The 15,484-nt window shown below is 39.5% G+C and overlaps 1 pseudogene; it reads right to left on the reverse strand.

Annotated features, from left to right (window-relative positions):
• Nucleotides 1–11,961: 11,961 nt before the first annotated feature.
• Nucleotides 11,962–15,036, reverse strand: LOC139013106 (tigger transposable element-derived protein 1-like; annotated as a pseudogene).
• Nucleotides 15,037–15,484: the final 448 nt, after the last annotated feature.

A 15,484-nucleotide genomic window follows, 5' to 3' on the forward strand; every position in this document is an offset into this window, starting at 1 on the left:
TGTGGCTATTCAGGGTCTCTGTGGTTCTATATAATTTTTGGAATATTTTTTCTAGTTCTGTGAAATACACCATTGGTGTCTTGATAGGAATTTTGTTAGCTCTATAGATTGCTTTGGGTTGTATGGAAACTTTAATGATGTTAATTCTTCCTATCCATGAACACAGCATATGTATCTTCTTTAATTTCTTTTTCAGTGTCATAATTTTCTAAGAATTGGTCTTTTACACTTTTGGTTAAACTTATTCCTAGGTATTTTATTTTTTTGAAGCAATTGTGAATGGAATTGTTTTCTTAGTTTCCCTGTCTGATAGCTCTGTATTGGTGTATAAAAATACAACTGATTTCTGGATATTTATTTTGTATCTAGTTACTTTACTGACTTCATTTAGTGACTAATTTATTGCGCAGTGCAGGTTTATAGCATTTCCGTCATCATAGAGATTTAGTTGTATTGGACAGTGCTGGTACATAGTAATAGATTCAAGCATTTGTAAGTAGAATGGCAACCTGCATTTGCTAGATATGTCATTCTAGTTTAAAGGTAAGCTTCCAAAAGACAATTTTGTGGAGAGCAACAACTCTTAATACAGATAAAACTAAAAGTTAGACTTTCAAAACTTATGACTAGATCTTGGGCTATAATGAAACGTCAAGGGCTGTGGGAACACACAGTCATCTTTCCTTACTGGTAACTCTCCCTAAAACTCCAGCAGATATGAGTGCATTTCTGTGACTTATTCTTGAATTAATTAATTAATTCATTCACTCACTCATTGCACAAAACCTTGAGCTCAATAAACATTTGTTGCACACTGTGGTAGGAAACAGAAATACAAAGAAAGTAGAGCTACTTCTTGTTCCTACAAGAATCTACAGCTTGAAAGTAGAAATGTGCATATAAGATGCCAGTACATTATGTCAATAGTGTTATAATGGAAGCAGTTCTAGCTGATTTAAAAAAGTTTATTCTATCAGAATTGTTAAAGTTATTTAAGAGAAGATGAGACTAGGGAAAAGAAAACAAGTTAGTGTACCAAGTCTGAAATAAAGCATTAGTAAAGGTAGTAGAAATTAGATTAAATTAAAAAATACTCAGGAAGACAGTTTACTGTAGCTCCTGAGGATAGGGATTAACAAATTTAGTGTATTATCTAAAGTATATTCACATCATTAAATAATCACTTGTGGAACAAAAAAATTCTCAGGAAGGGATGTTAATACTATATATATATATATAGCAAATTAGGCCAGGATGCCGTAATGGTCATGACCAGCTCAGGAGGAGGGGCCAAGTGCGTGCCCAGTGCCAGAGAGAACAACACACAGGGAGGCCCACACTTGGCCCTGGAGCTGGAAAGAACAACACACAGGGGGGCCAGTGTGGAGACACAAACCCGCAGGGGGACCTGGCCCCCAGAGCTCTGCGGCCATGGTGCTCCAGCAGTCCTGCCTCTGCTCAGGAGCTGTAGAGGAAACACCTTTTCTGACCGCTCATTGGTTAAGCTTGCGGTATGCCACTTGCTTGGGTAATAAGAATCCAAGAAGGTGATCTAGGGTTTTTCCACCTCGCTCCTGGAGGAAAAAATGAAGGTCTGCTGCTGGAGAGGCTAAGAAATGTCATATCCTGCCCTAGCCGGTTTGGCTCAGTGGACAGAACCTCGGCCTGCAGATTGCAGGGTCTGGGTTTGATTCTGATCAAAAGCATGTACCTAGGTTGCGGACTCCTCGCTGGCCAGGGCCCAGGTCAGGGCTCATGCAGGAGACAACCAATTGAAGTGTGCCTCTCACATTGATGTCTCTCTGTCTTTCAATCTCTCTTCCACGCTCTCTAAAAATCAATGGAAAAATATCCTCAAATGAGGATAAAAAAAAAAAGAAAGAAAGAAATGTCATATCCTATGAAAGAGACGTCTTGAAAAGGCCTAAAGAAAGTTGTCATTATTTCATGGTGAAGGGACTGGAGTCCATGTTGATGAAAACACCTTGGCTGCAGCGGCAGCCAGCAGTGGCAGCAATAGCGGGGTGATGGGGTGGTGCCTTCCCCTGATCAGTCTGGTCACCTCCTGCAGAGGTGCCCTGTAATCAGTAGGACATCCCCTAATGGTTCCTGTATTGTGAGAGGGGGCAGGCTGGGCTGAGGGACGCCCGCCCCAATGCATGAATTTCATGCACCCAGCCTCTAGTTAATAATAATTGAGTATACAGGTGATGGAGAATGAGATGTAAAAGATAATTCTCACAACTTTGTTGCAGCCTATGTTTGCTTTTCTTTTAAAAAAAATGTTTATTGATTTTTAGAGAGAGAGGAAGGGAGAGGGGTAAGAGAGAGAAACACCAACATGGTAGAGTACATCAATCATAGGTTGCCTCCTGAAAGCCCCCTACTGGGGATTGGTCCAGCAACCCAGGCATGTGACCTTGACCAGGAATTGAACTGGCAACCTCCTGGTGCATGTGAAGATACCCACCCAATTGAGCCACACTGGCCAGGGCTCTCTTTTCTATTTGTAATACATAATTCTCCATGTTGTTGCCCAAACCAGAAATCTGGGAGTCATCTTTGATTCCTACCTTATCTTCTCTCCACAAGCAATTGAATCTTATATCTTATGGTGCAACTTAAAGTTGTTCAAATTTCTTCATTCCCATTGCTATTGATTTAGTTTTTGTTATATTTTCTTTTCTTTGTGCTCTTTTGCTTTTCTTTATAGGGACTAAATAAAAGCCACTTACTCATTTTTATTTTTCTTATTTTTTTTAAGACTCTACTCTAGGTTCCCCTCAAATCAATTCTCTGCCACTCAGATGCATTTTTTTCTAAAATATAAAGATAATTAAATTATCCCATTAATATATCAATGACTGCATATTTCCTAATGGATATGTAGGAACTCCTCAGAATAGCGTTACTTTATGATCTTTCCTTTCTTCCCCCATATATACTCACAATCTCAAATGTAACTTTTGGATCCCATTTAAGCTTTCACAGTTCTATGAATAAGGTGTGCTCTTGTTCCTCTTTTCTGTCTTTAGACTTATCCCTCTACTGGCAACGCTCCCAGTTCAATTCCTGGTCAAGGTCACATGCCTGGGTTGCTGGACCAACCCCCATACTCTGCCAGATTATTTATGGGTTGAATCAGGTAGTTTATGTACAATCTGCTGAGGAGGCTTTCCCCAGTCATGTTTACTGGCCCCCAACTGGATTCGGCGGCCCTCCTCACAAGATCATAAAAGTCTATGCATGCCTATAAGATCACTTTTCACAAAGGATTTCAATCTGCTTATTGTAATATATTTGATTCTGTTTTCAGCATCTAGTAGAGTGCTTAGAAATAACTTTAAAAAGGAAATGGTGAGAATTTGAGGTAAATCTGTAGATGCTCACTGGGTGACATAGAGGTGTCTGGCAATGAGATAAGTGTTCTAGACTCAACATAGATGTGGGAGTCACTGAAATGTAGTTAGTAATTTAAGCAAGGAGATTGTATGAAACTAGAGGCCCGGTGCACAAAAATTTGTGCACGGGGGGGGTTGGGGGTGGAGTCCCCCAGCCCGGCCTGTGCCCTCTCGCAGTCTGGGACCCCTCGGGAGATAACGACCTGCTGGCTTAGGCCTGCTCCTGGGTGGCAGAGGGCAGGCCCAATCCCTAGGTGCAGCCCCTGGTCAGGCTCAGAGCAGGGCCGATTGGGGAGTTGAGGCGCCACCCCGTCATGCACAGAGCAGGGTGGATTGGGAGGTTGCGATGCCACCCTCAGTCACGCTTAGGGAAGGGCCGATTGGGGGGTTGGGGCACCGCCCCCTGTCACACTCAAGGCAGGGTCGATGGGGAGGTTGCGGCGCCACCCCCTGTCACTCACAGAGCAGGGCCGATCAGGAGGTTGGGGCGCTGCCCCCTGTCACTCACAGAGCAGGGCCCATCAGGGGGGTTGGGGCTCCGTACCCTGTCACACACAGAGCAGGGTCGATAAGGGGGTTGGGGAGCTCCCCCTTGTCACTCACAGAGTAGGGCCGATAGGGGAGCTGGGGCACCGCCCCCTGTCACACACAGAGCAGGGCGGATCAGGGGGTTGGGGCGCTGCACCCTGTCACACTCAGGGCAGGGCCAATGGGGAGGTTATGGCTCTACCCTGTCACACACAGAGCAAGGCCCATGGAGGGGGGTTGGGGTGCCACCCTCTATCACCCACAGAGCAGGGCCGATCAGGGGGTTGGGGCGCCGCCACTGTCACACTCAGGGCAGGGCCGATGGAGAGGTTATGGCTCTACCCTGTCACACACAGAGCAGGGCTGATCAGGGGGTTGGTGTGCTGCACCCTGTCAAACACAGCACCGCAGGGCAATCAGGGGATTGGGGAGCTCCCCCCTATCAGGCACAGAGCAGGGCTGATCAGGGGCTTGGGGCACCTTCCCCTGTCATGAACAGAGCAGGGTGGATAGGGAGGTTGTGGCCCCGCCCCCTGTCACACACAGAGCCACGGGGCGATCAGGGGGTTGGGGCGCTGCCCCCTGTCACGCTGATCCAGTGCCTGGAGGCCTCGCGGCTCCGCTGATCCCGGTCCAGGAGGGCATATTACCCTTTTACTATATAGGATAGAGGCCTGGGTCCGGCTGGTTTGCCCTGAAGGGTGTCCTGGATCAGGGTGGGGGTCCCCACTGGGGTGCCTGGCCATCCTGGATGAGGGGATGATGGCTGTTTGCAGCTGGTCACACACCCTTCACGGTGGGGGTCCCCACTGGGGTGCCTGGCCAGTCTGGGTGAGGGGCTGAGGGCTGCTTTCAGGCTGGTGGTTGTTGACTGAAGCTCCCAACTGCTCCTTTTTTTTCTCTTTTTTTTATTTTATTCTGGGCCAGCTTTAGCTCTGGCTCTAGCTCTGAGGCTTCCGCTGCTGAGCGTTCTATAATTGAAACAATGTATAGCTCCAGCTCTGAGATTCCGGCGTTTGTTTAGCTTCTATATTTGTTAGAATGTTTCAAACTGCCCGCTCAGAGGCCGGCAAGTCAGGCGGGGAATGTTGGAGTCCGCAGTCACTGAAGCAAGCAAGCCTCATGTTCGCTTCCAGCTGCCTGGCTGCCGGCCGCCATCTTGGCTGACAGTTAATTTGCATATACTCACTGATTAGCCAATGAAAAGGGTAGCGGTCGTACGCTAATTACCATGTTTCTCTTTTATTAGTGTAGATGTCCAGGGAGAAGAGTACATTGAGAAACCCACGATTTCTCCTTCAGTCCAAAGTTTAACATTAAAAGCTAAAAAAAATGTTTACTTATACTGGTAACCATTTTTCCTCCTATTTTTCTATCTGATCATGTTACCAGCTTAATAATATCAGTGAAATTTTTCTTATATTTACTTGATATGATTTATTGTGATTTATTTAATTTTCAACTTGACTCTCCTAATACCTCATTCTCACCAGATCACCAGCACAGCCTTCTCTGCCACCTCCAGCCAATGGAGTTTTAACTATTATTTAGTGGTTTGTTATTTTCCTGCGATGCCACTGTTCATTTTCTTCCAACAAATATTTATTGAAAAATATAAACGAACTTTTTCCACAGAAACAAAACAAATTATGTGAAGGGCAATGGGACATTGCTTCTCAGCTGTCTATTGAATAATCAAGGATTTTTTTCCTAATTAGACATAAGAAGTAAGGCTTCAAATATATATATATAATCTCCATGCATTTTCAACTTTTTTTTAAAGGTGATAGGCTCATGAATGCCCCTAATGGTTATTTGGGTATTCTGGAAACACAACTGTCAAAATTCTCATTGAAAACTCAAATTTGATCACATAACTCCCTAATAAAAATCATTTAGTGCCTCTGACTGCACTAACAATACTGAATTCATTAGATGAGCATTGAGGTCTCTAAGGAGTCAGTTTGTGGTTAAATACCAATCTTACTTTCAAGTCATACTTTTTCTCACTCACTGTTTTTGGGCTATACCAACATTGCTAACACATGTGACAAATAAGATTTACTTCAGAAAGGATTAAATGATAAATTAAAAAAAAAACAACATTAAGCATGACATTGTAGAGAAAAACCCATAAAACATAATATGCACTTGAAACTATCATAAATAAATGATGTATATCAGTTTTTTTCTGTAACCACTATGATCACAGAACATTTTTAAATTCTATTTTCATACTTCTCCTACTGACATTTAATTAACTTTTAAGCTAATTTACTTATATTTTTCAGGCTATCCTATATAATAAAAGGATAATATGCAAATCGACCTAATGGCAGAATGACTGGTCGCTATGATGTGCACTGACCACCAGGGGGCAGACACTCAACGCAGGAGCTGCCCACTGGTGGTCAGTGCACTTCCACAGCTGGAGCTCCACTCAACCAGAAGCCAGACTCATGGCTGGTGAGCACAGCTGTGGTGGTAGGAGCCTCTCCCGCCTCTGCGGCAGTGCTAAGGAGCAGCGAGCCAAGCGGTAAAAAGCGAGCAGGAGCAAGGAGTCCCAGATTATGAGAGGGCACAGGCCGGGCTGAGGGCCTCCCCTGCACAAATTTCGTGTATTGGGCCTCTAGTAAAATATAAATTAAAATTACATCTCAAAGAAAAAAAAATTGTAGGACAAAAAATTGTGCTCTAGTATGTGAAAGACACTGTGCTAAATTTGGAAGACTTTAAAAGGAGATCTTAATACATTTCTACCTGTGACCTAGACCATGAAAAAGTAGCAGAAAATTCTGATAGGGGGAGAAGAGCATTAAAACCTTTCAGGCACAGTAAGTTTAGGATATAAAATATTCATGGTAACATTATTATTCAGTTATTTGAAACAGAGAGCATATGGGTGCAATCATGGAAATGGCTAAAAAGACAGTCTGGAATCAGTTTATGTACAGTTCAAAATATTTCTCAATGGCGTGGCAAAACACTACTATTTGTATCAAAGGTAACTTAGAAAAAACAATGAAAGACTATTTTGCTTCTTTGCAGCAAGCTGATTTATCACGTTCTATTATTTGGAGTGTGAGGGGTGCATTAAAAATGAAAACATTGAAAACAGGAAAATTAGAAAGTGTTTGCATTTAAAGAGTAAAAGATAATGACTGTATGGCCTCTGTACAGGCATAGGCAAATAATCCAAAATATTTGAGGGCATTTACTTATTTATTTCTGTGCCTCCTTCAAAGTCTGTCCCTGGGGACAAACTATAGCTCATATATATTTTTGTAACTTGAGGTTCAGCACAGTCTTTGAGACATAGGTGAAAATCTAGAAAAATACTGGTGGGAAAGAAAATAATTTGGGTGGAGATAATGATGTAAGCAGCAATCTCAAAAGACTGAGGTAAAGTGAGTAATGTCAGGTAGATTGGAAACATTCCCCTTAAAGTCAGAAAAAGACAAGGATGTTGGCCACTGCCTATTATTTTCAACACTGTATTAGAGATCATAGATAGCTCCATAAGACAAGAAGAAACTTAGAAATGAAAGACCGGAAGCCGAAATAAGACATTAATTATTTGCATATCATGTGACTATTTACATAGAAAATCCAAAATAATCTAGAGACAAATATGTAGAAATTAAAGAAGAGTTTAGCAAGGTTTATATGTATATATAGTATATATAAAATATATATATAATTTATGTGCATATATAATATATGTGCATATATTATATATATGTACACACATTCTTATATACAAACAACAAACAGCATAAAAATGACATTTTTAAATAGACATCATTTACAATAGCTACAAAAAATATAAATTACCTAGGAATAAGTGAAACAAATATGTGTGTGAGAACTATGTACAAAAATTGTAAGGGACCAAAGACAAGTACGTGTTTATGGGTAAGAAGATAAGATCAAAGAAATACAAAAATTCTTTTCAAATTTCTACAAAGATTTGATTCATTCTTATTAAAGTTTCAGCAGTTATATGTATGTTTTTGGTAGCATGAATGGTTGTTTCTGAAATCTAGGTGGTATAACAAGATACTTCTGAAGAGAAAAAATAAGAAAGGATGAAATATAAAACCCAGAAACAGACCTAGGCATACAGGGAATCCTAATGTGTTTCAGACAAAGCATAGCGGATCACTGAGAGGAGATACTGTTCAACCAATTAAATGAGGGAAACATGGCTATTCAGTTAGGAGGCAAAAGTTATGCACATATTTAAATTAAACTAAAATTAAAAAGTAAAACAAATTTTTAGAAACAACATGTAGATGAATGTCATTCTGTTATCATTTAAAGAAGTATTATTTAAACAGGGTACCAAAAATTCTAATAATAAAATAATAGAATGATAAATTTGGGAACATTAAGATTAGCAACCTCTGTTCATCAAACAGACTTTAAAGTGAAAAAATACATAGGTAACATATGGGATGGGTATGTTTGCAGCAAATAAAACCAAATAACAGATTGGATAACAACAACAATAGAAATCATTTAAAAAAACACACAATAGAGACTGTGTTAAAAGACCAGAATAGACATTTCAAAGAATATGAAACAAATAGAAGATGAATAGCACTAGTCAACAAGGAAACACAAAACAAGACCACAGTGGCATTTGACACATTTGATAAGCAAGTTAAAACAAAAAGACAAGGAGTTGGAGAGGCAATGGATTATCAGTTTATCTTACATATTGATGATTAAGGAACTGATTGGCACAATGACTTTGGCAGTGTTGTAGAGCAGAACTTGGCCATACCCCAAGGCTCAGAGTATGTATACCCCCCTCCACATTTTAATGCATTATACCATATATATCTGCTAGCAGAATGCATTAGTTAAAAAGAAAAAAAGTATAATAGCCACTGACTAGAGAACACATAAACAAATTATAGTAGTTACAGTCAATAAGTATTATACAGCAGTGAAGAACAATGAATAAGAGTTAGCAGAGAAAGCACACACAAATCTTCCCAACATAATTTTAAGTTAAAAAAGTCAGAAGACATCCTAGATTATTATACTTATTCTCTCTGTGTATACCTCTGCTGTGGAAATTCTCATTTCCACTGTGTATTGTCTGAAGGTAGAGGGGAGGAAGGATATAATGAAACTAGAAAAACTTGAAATGATAAGGACAAAAGGTAAAATAATAATAAATGAGGTGGAAACATGGAATTAGGAAAAGAGAAAACAGGAGCTTTTGTTCAGAGGCAGTAATTTCAGAGTCTGATACCTGGATGTGAGGGCTCATTCCTATGGCACTGGAGGCAAGGGTGTGGCTAGACATGCATGTTACTATAATGGACTTGGAGCAAAAGAGGCTCAGTATAGACAGAGTAAAAGACTGTTATTTTCCATTGACCTTATTTCGTAGTCTGAGAGCTTGTCTATGAACTCTTAAGACTACTCTATGGGTGTGTTTACTTTGTCAGTGGACTAAGCAGTGGGAGTTGCATGTTCTGTGGCAAGCTGAGCACTCCAGTCTTCAGTAGGGAACTGCCAAAAAGTCACATGGGCCATCTGCATACCTTTAAACTAGTGTGAAATCTTGCTTGGGCAGTAGAAATTGGTCTATCACCCTAAAACCCCACCTGGACACAACCTTTGTAGCAGGTGCCTGCTTTCCCTTTCTAATCTCATGGATTTCTACATAGAGATCAGGAATGACATCCATGGGTGCTCACATGAATGGCACCACACACGGCCAAGACTTCTTCAATCATATTAGACTCACTGAGTGAGCCACCTATGATACAGGATGGCAAGGTCCAAATAATGTCTGTGTAACTCAGTGTAATGGTGAGACCATTAAGATAAGAACCCTCCTCTGCTTATATTTAGCTAATGAAAGTTCCAGAAATTAAGTACCAACATGGGGCAGTGTTCCAAGAAACATGACACTGATGTCAGCTTGACTGCCAATGTCAGTTATGTCCCAAGATCCTAGCAGATGCTTTTCCCAGGCATTCTTCAAATTTACAATGTAAATATCAATTTTTTTTCTGTTGTCCAAGTTGTTATAACTTAATCATATTCCTGAAGCAAGGAATTTGAGGACATCCTCATTTTCCATCTTTAGGATATTAAGGGCTGTAGACATTAACCTAAGATGAGGCTCTGTGGACCCCTCTCTGGGTAACATGGAAAAACTATAAAGTCTTATTTTTCTGGCCATGTACGTATTCACTATCCCTCACAAACATACCCTCCTTACTCAACAATTAAAGTTTAGAGTAGTCAAGGGTTTCTCCTAGACCCACATCTCTTTTTATTGAGGCAATCTTGTTTACATTCACTACTTCAATTAATATTTCTATGATGAATATACTCCAGAGTCGAATTCTAACTCACACATGTGTAATCAACTGCTTAAAAAGAAATGTCCACTTGGATGTTTTACAGATATCTCCAGCTGTGTCAAAAACAAAACCAAATGCACTGCCCAGCTGGTAGGCTCAGTGATTGAGTGTCTGCTAATGAGCCAGGAGGTCACCAATTGATTCCAGGTCAGGGCATATACCCAGGTTGCAGGCTAAATCCCCAGTGTGGGGCATGCAGGATGTAGATGATCAATGAGTCTCTCTCATCATTGACGTTTCTATCTCTCTCTCCCTCTCCCTTCTCTGAAATCAAAATATATTTTTAAAAAAACAACAACTAAATGCATTAACTTTCTCATAATTCTAAAATTTTCTTCCATTTTCTTCTATTTTCTATTTGAATTGATGACATCAGTTGTGGGTGCCATATACCGCCCCCTCCCCCCAGATTTGCATAGCACTCCTATTTTGCACAAAACCAGTTTTTGTTTCCTTCCAGCCTGCAACCCCCTGACTTGTAGCCCCTGGCAGTGGATCAGGAACATGTGCCTAGCTCCTGTCAAAAGTCCCTGAATGTGACACAGGAGAAGGTCTCACAAGGACACTTAAAGAGGGAGGCAATTCAAGACCCTTAAAGAGACATTTAAAAAATCCCATAACAACATTTTGATGACTAAGAAATAAACCTTCACTTTGATAAGCCACTGAGATATTGTTGTTTGTGACTATGACCAAATATAGTGTCCAAGAACATCGGAATTATTCTAACTTTGATACCTGTAAGACTTTAAAAATTTACTCAAGTTATGTTCTCAATAGTTTCCTTGCTTATAAAATAGGGATAATATTAGCCCTGGCTTTATAGGGTTTCTCAGAGATTATTCCATAACTTATAATAAAGTACTAATTATAATTTATGGCATAACAATAGTGAGTAATCTGTGTATTTATTATTGAATTCACCACAAAATTATGAAAAATTTTGCCTATTAAAAACATTTTGAAAATGTCTCTTTCTCTTCATTTTCACTGCTACTGATGGAGTTTAATCTAAACTAATATACTATGTTACCCAGGTTACTTACGGAGTTGGCCTCTTCACTAACCTCCCTACATCCACTCTGGTGCCTATTTAAATCATGCTCCAGACTGAAGCCTGAGTAGTCTTACAAAAGCAGATCTTATCTAACAATCTCGCTTCTGCTTAAGAGATTTAAATGGTTTGCCTTGCCTTTTTGGATAAATATCAAATCATTAAGGTCACTTGCACTTCCTTGCTAAGATCTGGCTCTGAGCTACTATTGTGAAAGCATCTCCGTTATATATCTCTATGCCTTTTTGTGCTCCATCAACACTAATTGTCAGTTCCTCCAATACACACCATGCTCCCTCCTATAACACAGTCTTGTGAAACTTTCTCTCCTTTCTGAGTATCTGCTTCTCAGCACTCATATTTCAGTGCAATCATCGCTTCCTCAGGGAAATTTACTCCACTCCTTTAGTTTAAATAAGGTTCCTTTGTTATAAACTCTCATAAAATGCTATTCCTTTACTTCCCATCACTGTGTGAGAGAGACTCAGGTGCATTTGTTTTTAGTAAACTTTTGAACAAGAGTTAAATATCTGAGATTTGGCTACTTGAGCCCAATTCATTTTATTTATTTTTTTCCCATCATCATTTATCCCCTCTATAGCCTCTATTCAACAAGCATTCTCTCAGTGTTCCAGAGTCCATTGTTAGGTCACTGCTTACTTCTACCATGAAAAAAAAGCAAAAAATTAAAAATGGAGCATGGGTGGTATCTTTTCTTATACTTTTGTGAAGACAAAGAGGAAAAAAATTAACACAAATTGGAATAGTACAGGTAAAAGAAGAACTTAGGTATGGTTATGGTGTCATATTTGCATATAATGGAAAATTTGCTACTGTAAATAATAGGATGGCAGTAATGAACTAACATATAGTTTACATCTCAGTTTATATTCTCAAAACCCAAAAGAATCCTACCCTGTGCCAAGAGTTGAAGCTAACAGGAGTTGTGTGTTCCTGGAAGGAAGACACAAACAATAATATAGGCATACTTCGAAGATAATGTGGGTTTGGTTCTGATCACTGCAATAAAGTGGATATTGCAATAAAATGAGTCACAAAATTTTTGACTTCCCAGTGCATATAAGAGTTATGTTTATTTATACTCTACAGTCTATTAAGTATGCAATAGCATTATGTCTAAAAAGCTTATGTACATAGCTTAATTTAAAAATACTTTACTTCTAAAAATGCTAACCATTATCAGAGCCTTAAGGGAGTTGTAATCATTTTGCTGCTGCTGATGGCTTGATGTCTTTTTATGGCTGGATGAAAATGGTACTGGCTGGTGGTTGTTGAAGATTGCAGTAGCTGTGAAATTACTTAAAATAAGACAATGAAGTTTGCTGCACCAATTGACTATTTCTTTCATGCACTTTCTCTGTAGCATGAGATGCTGATTGATAGCACTTTACCGACAGTAAAACCTCCTTCAAAATTATCAAATCCTGCCATTGATCAACTAGTTTACCTAGTATTCTAACTTATTTCTTTTTTTCTCTTTTTTTTTTTGTCATTTCAATAATCTTCACAGCATCTTCATGGTGTATATTTCAACTCAAGAAAACACCAAAGAAGCATTCCTCTTCTGTTAAAGTTTTACCATGAGCTTGTAGCATTTTGGTCACATCTTCATGCTCCACTTCTAATTCTGGTTCCCTGATGATTTCCATCACACATTTCCACACTATTTCCAAGACTGCAGTTACTTCCTCCACTGAAGTCTTGAATCCCTCGAAGTCATCCATGAGGTTTGGAAGCCACTTCTTCCAAACTCCTGCTAATATTGATTTCCTGACCTCTTCCCATGAATTACAAATGTTGTTAATGGTGAATCCTTTCCAGATAGTTTTCAATTTACCTTGCCCAGATCCATCAGAGGAATCTTGGGCAGCGATAGCCTTATGAAATTTATTTCTTAAATAATAAGACTTGAAAGTCAAATTTAAGCTTTGACCCATGGGCTGCAGAATGGATGTTGTATTTTCAGGCATGAAAACAACATTAATCTTATTGTACATCTTTATCAGAGCTCTTGGGTGACCAGGAACATTGTCAATGAGCAGCCACAGTTTGAAAGGAATCTTTTTTTCTGAGCAGTAGGTCTCAACAGTGGATTTAAAATATTCAGTAAATCATGTTGTAAACAGATGTGCTGTCACCCAGGTTGTGTTTCACCATTTATAGAGCACAGGCAGAGTAGGTTTTGCATAATGTTTGAGGGCCCTGGAATTTCCAGAATGGTAAATGAGCTTTGGCTTCAACTTAACTTCACCCAAAACGTTAGCGTTAACAGAAGAGGCGGCCTGTCATCTGAAGCTTTGAAGCCAGGCATTGACTTCTTTTTAGCTATGAAAGTCCTAGTTGGCATCTTCTTCTAATAAAAAGCTGTTTCGTCTACATTGAAAATCGATTGCTTGGTGTAGCCACTTCATTAATTACATTAGCCAGATCTGGATAACTTGCTGCAGCTTCTCCATCAGCACTTGCTGCTTCACCTTGCATTTTTATGTTATGGAAACTGTTTCTTTTCTTAAACCTCATGAACCAACCTCTGCTATATTCCAACTCTTCTTCAGCTTCCTCACCTCTCTCAGCCTTTGTGGAATTGAGGGGAGGTAGGGACTTGTTCTAGATTAGGTTTTGGCTTAAAGGAATTTTGTGGCTCATTTGATCTTCTGCCCAGACCACTAAAACTTTCTCGATCATCAATAGGCTTTTCGCTTTCTGTCATTCATGTGTTCACTGGCATAGCACTTTTGATTTCCTTCATGAACTTGGCTAACTTTTTGGTGGTAGAGGCCTAGCTTTCAGTCTAGCTCAGGTTTCAACATGCCTTCCTCACTAAGCTTAATCATAGCTAGGCTTATTCAAAGTAAGAGATGTGTGAAGAGCTTTTACTTGAACACTTAGAGGTCATTATAGGGTTACTAATTGGCCCAATTTTAATATCATTTGTCTCAGAGCATAGGGAAGCCTGAGGAGAGGGAGAGAGAGAGGGGAGTGGCTGGTCATTGGAGGAGTCAGAACCTTTATTAAGTTTACTGTCTTGTATGGGAGCAGTTTGTAGAAACTAGAAACAATTACAACAGTAATAGCAAAGATCATTGTTCACAGATCACCATAAAATATAATTTTAAAAAAGTTTGAAATATTTCAATTACCAAAATGTGACTCAGAAACAGGAAGTGAGGAAGTGCTATTGGAGAAATAATACTGACTGACTTGCTCAACGCAGGGTTGTCACAGAACTTCAGTTTGTAAAAATGTGTTTGCGAAGCGCAAGAAAGCAAAGCACAGTGAAATAAGGTACGCCTGTCTCGTTATACTAGTAAATGTTTCTCTGTGCATATTTTATGAATATAATCAAATTTCTATATTTTCAACCATTAGACTGTACTGCTTGAGATCTAGTGAGTAAAGTCTCATCAGTCATCAGAATATAACAAAAAGGAGTACTTTTCAGGACAGCACTTTTCAGTTTGTATTTATGTGTTTAGCATATTTGATTAAGGTAGCCACCTCTTCTAGACTCTGAACTATCACAGCAAGCAATGTCTCCTTTTGCATACCCAGTATCTAGCACAAAGCATGGTTCATAATGTAGGTTCAAAGATTTTTTTTATATATAAACAAATGGGTGCAAACTTAATTAAAGATGGCAGGGCACAGAGTAACAGGCCGATTCTAACCAAGGTGTCCAAGTTTTTAAAGAATGAGAAAGAATATATAGGGAATCCAAATGGTGGTTTAAAAATATGTATCTTTATCTATAATGAAATAAAGGTGTTCTGCAGAGCAAATACTAGTAAATTGTCAACTGTTTCCACTTTTGTTGTTTCAAGACAGTGTCATAAAGGAAAATCCAAGTTTCCATTAGGAAAATAGATAAGAGAAATCAATAAGATATGAAAGAATCTGTTTAAAAAAAAAGAAAATGTCAGTGGTAGATGGCGCATGAGTGATAAATGAGCAATGTAGGGGGTTAACAAATAGACTCATAGATTCAGAGAACAAATGGATGGTTGCCAGGGGGTGAGGAGTCAGGGGAGGAGGGTGGGAAGTGAAAATGGTGAAGAGCAATAGAGGTATAAACCTCCAGTTACCAAAAA

This window comes from Myotis yumanensis, unplaced genomic scaffold (assembly GCF_028538775.1).
Source record: "Myotis yumanensis isolate MYYU_CA2020_CCGP unplaced genomic scaffold, mMyoYum1.0.hap1 SCAF_6, whole genome shotgun sequence".
In the NCBI taxonomy this organism is placed as follows: Eukaryota; Metazoa; Chordata; class Mammalia; order Chiroptera; family Vespertilionidae; genus Myotis; species Myotis yumanensis.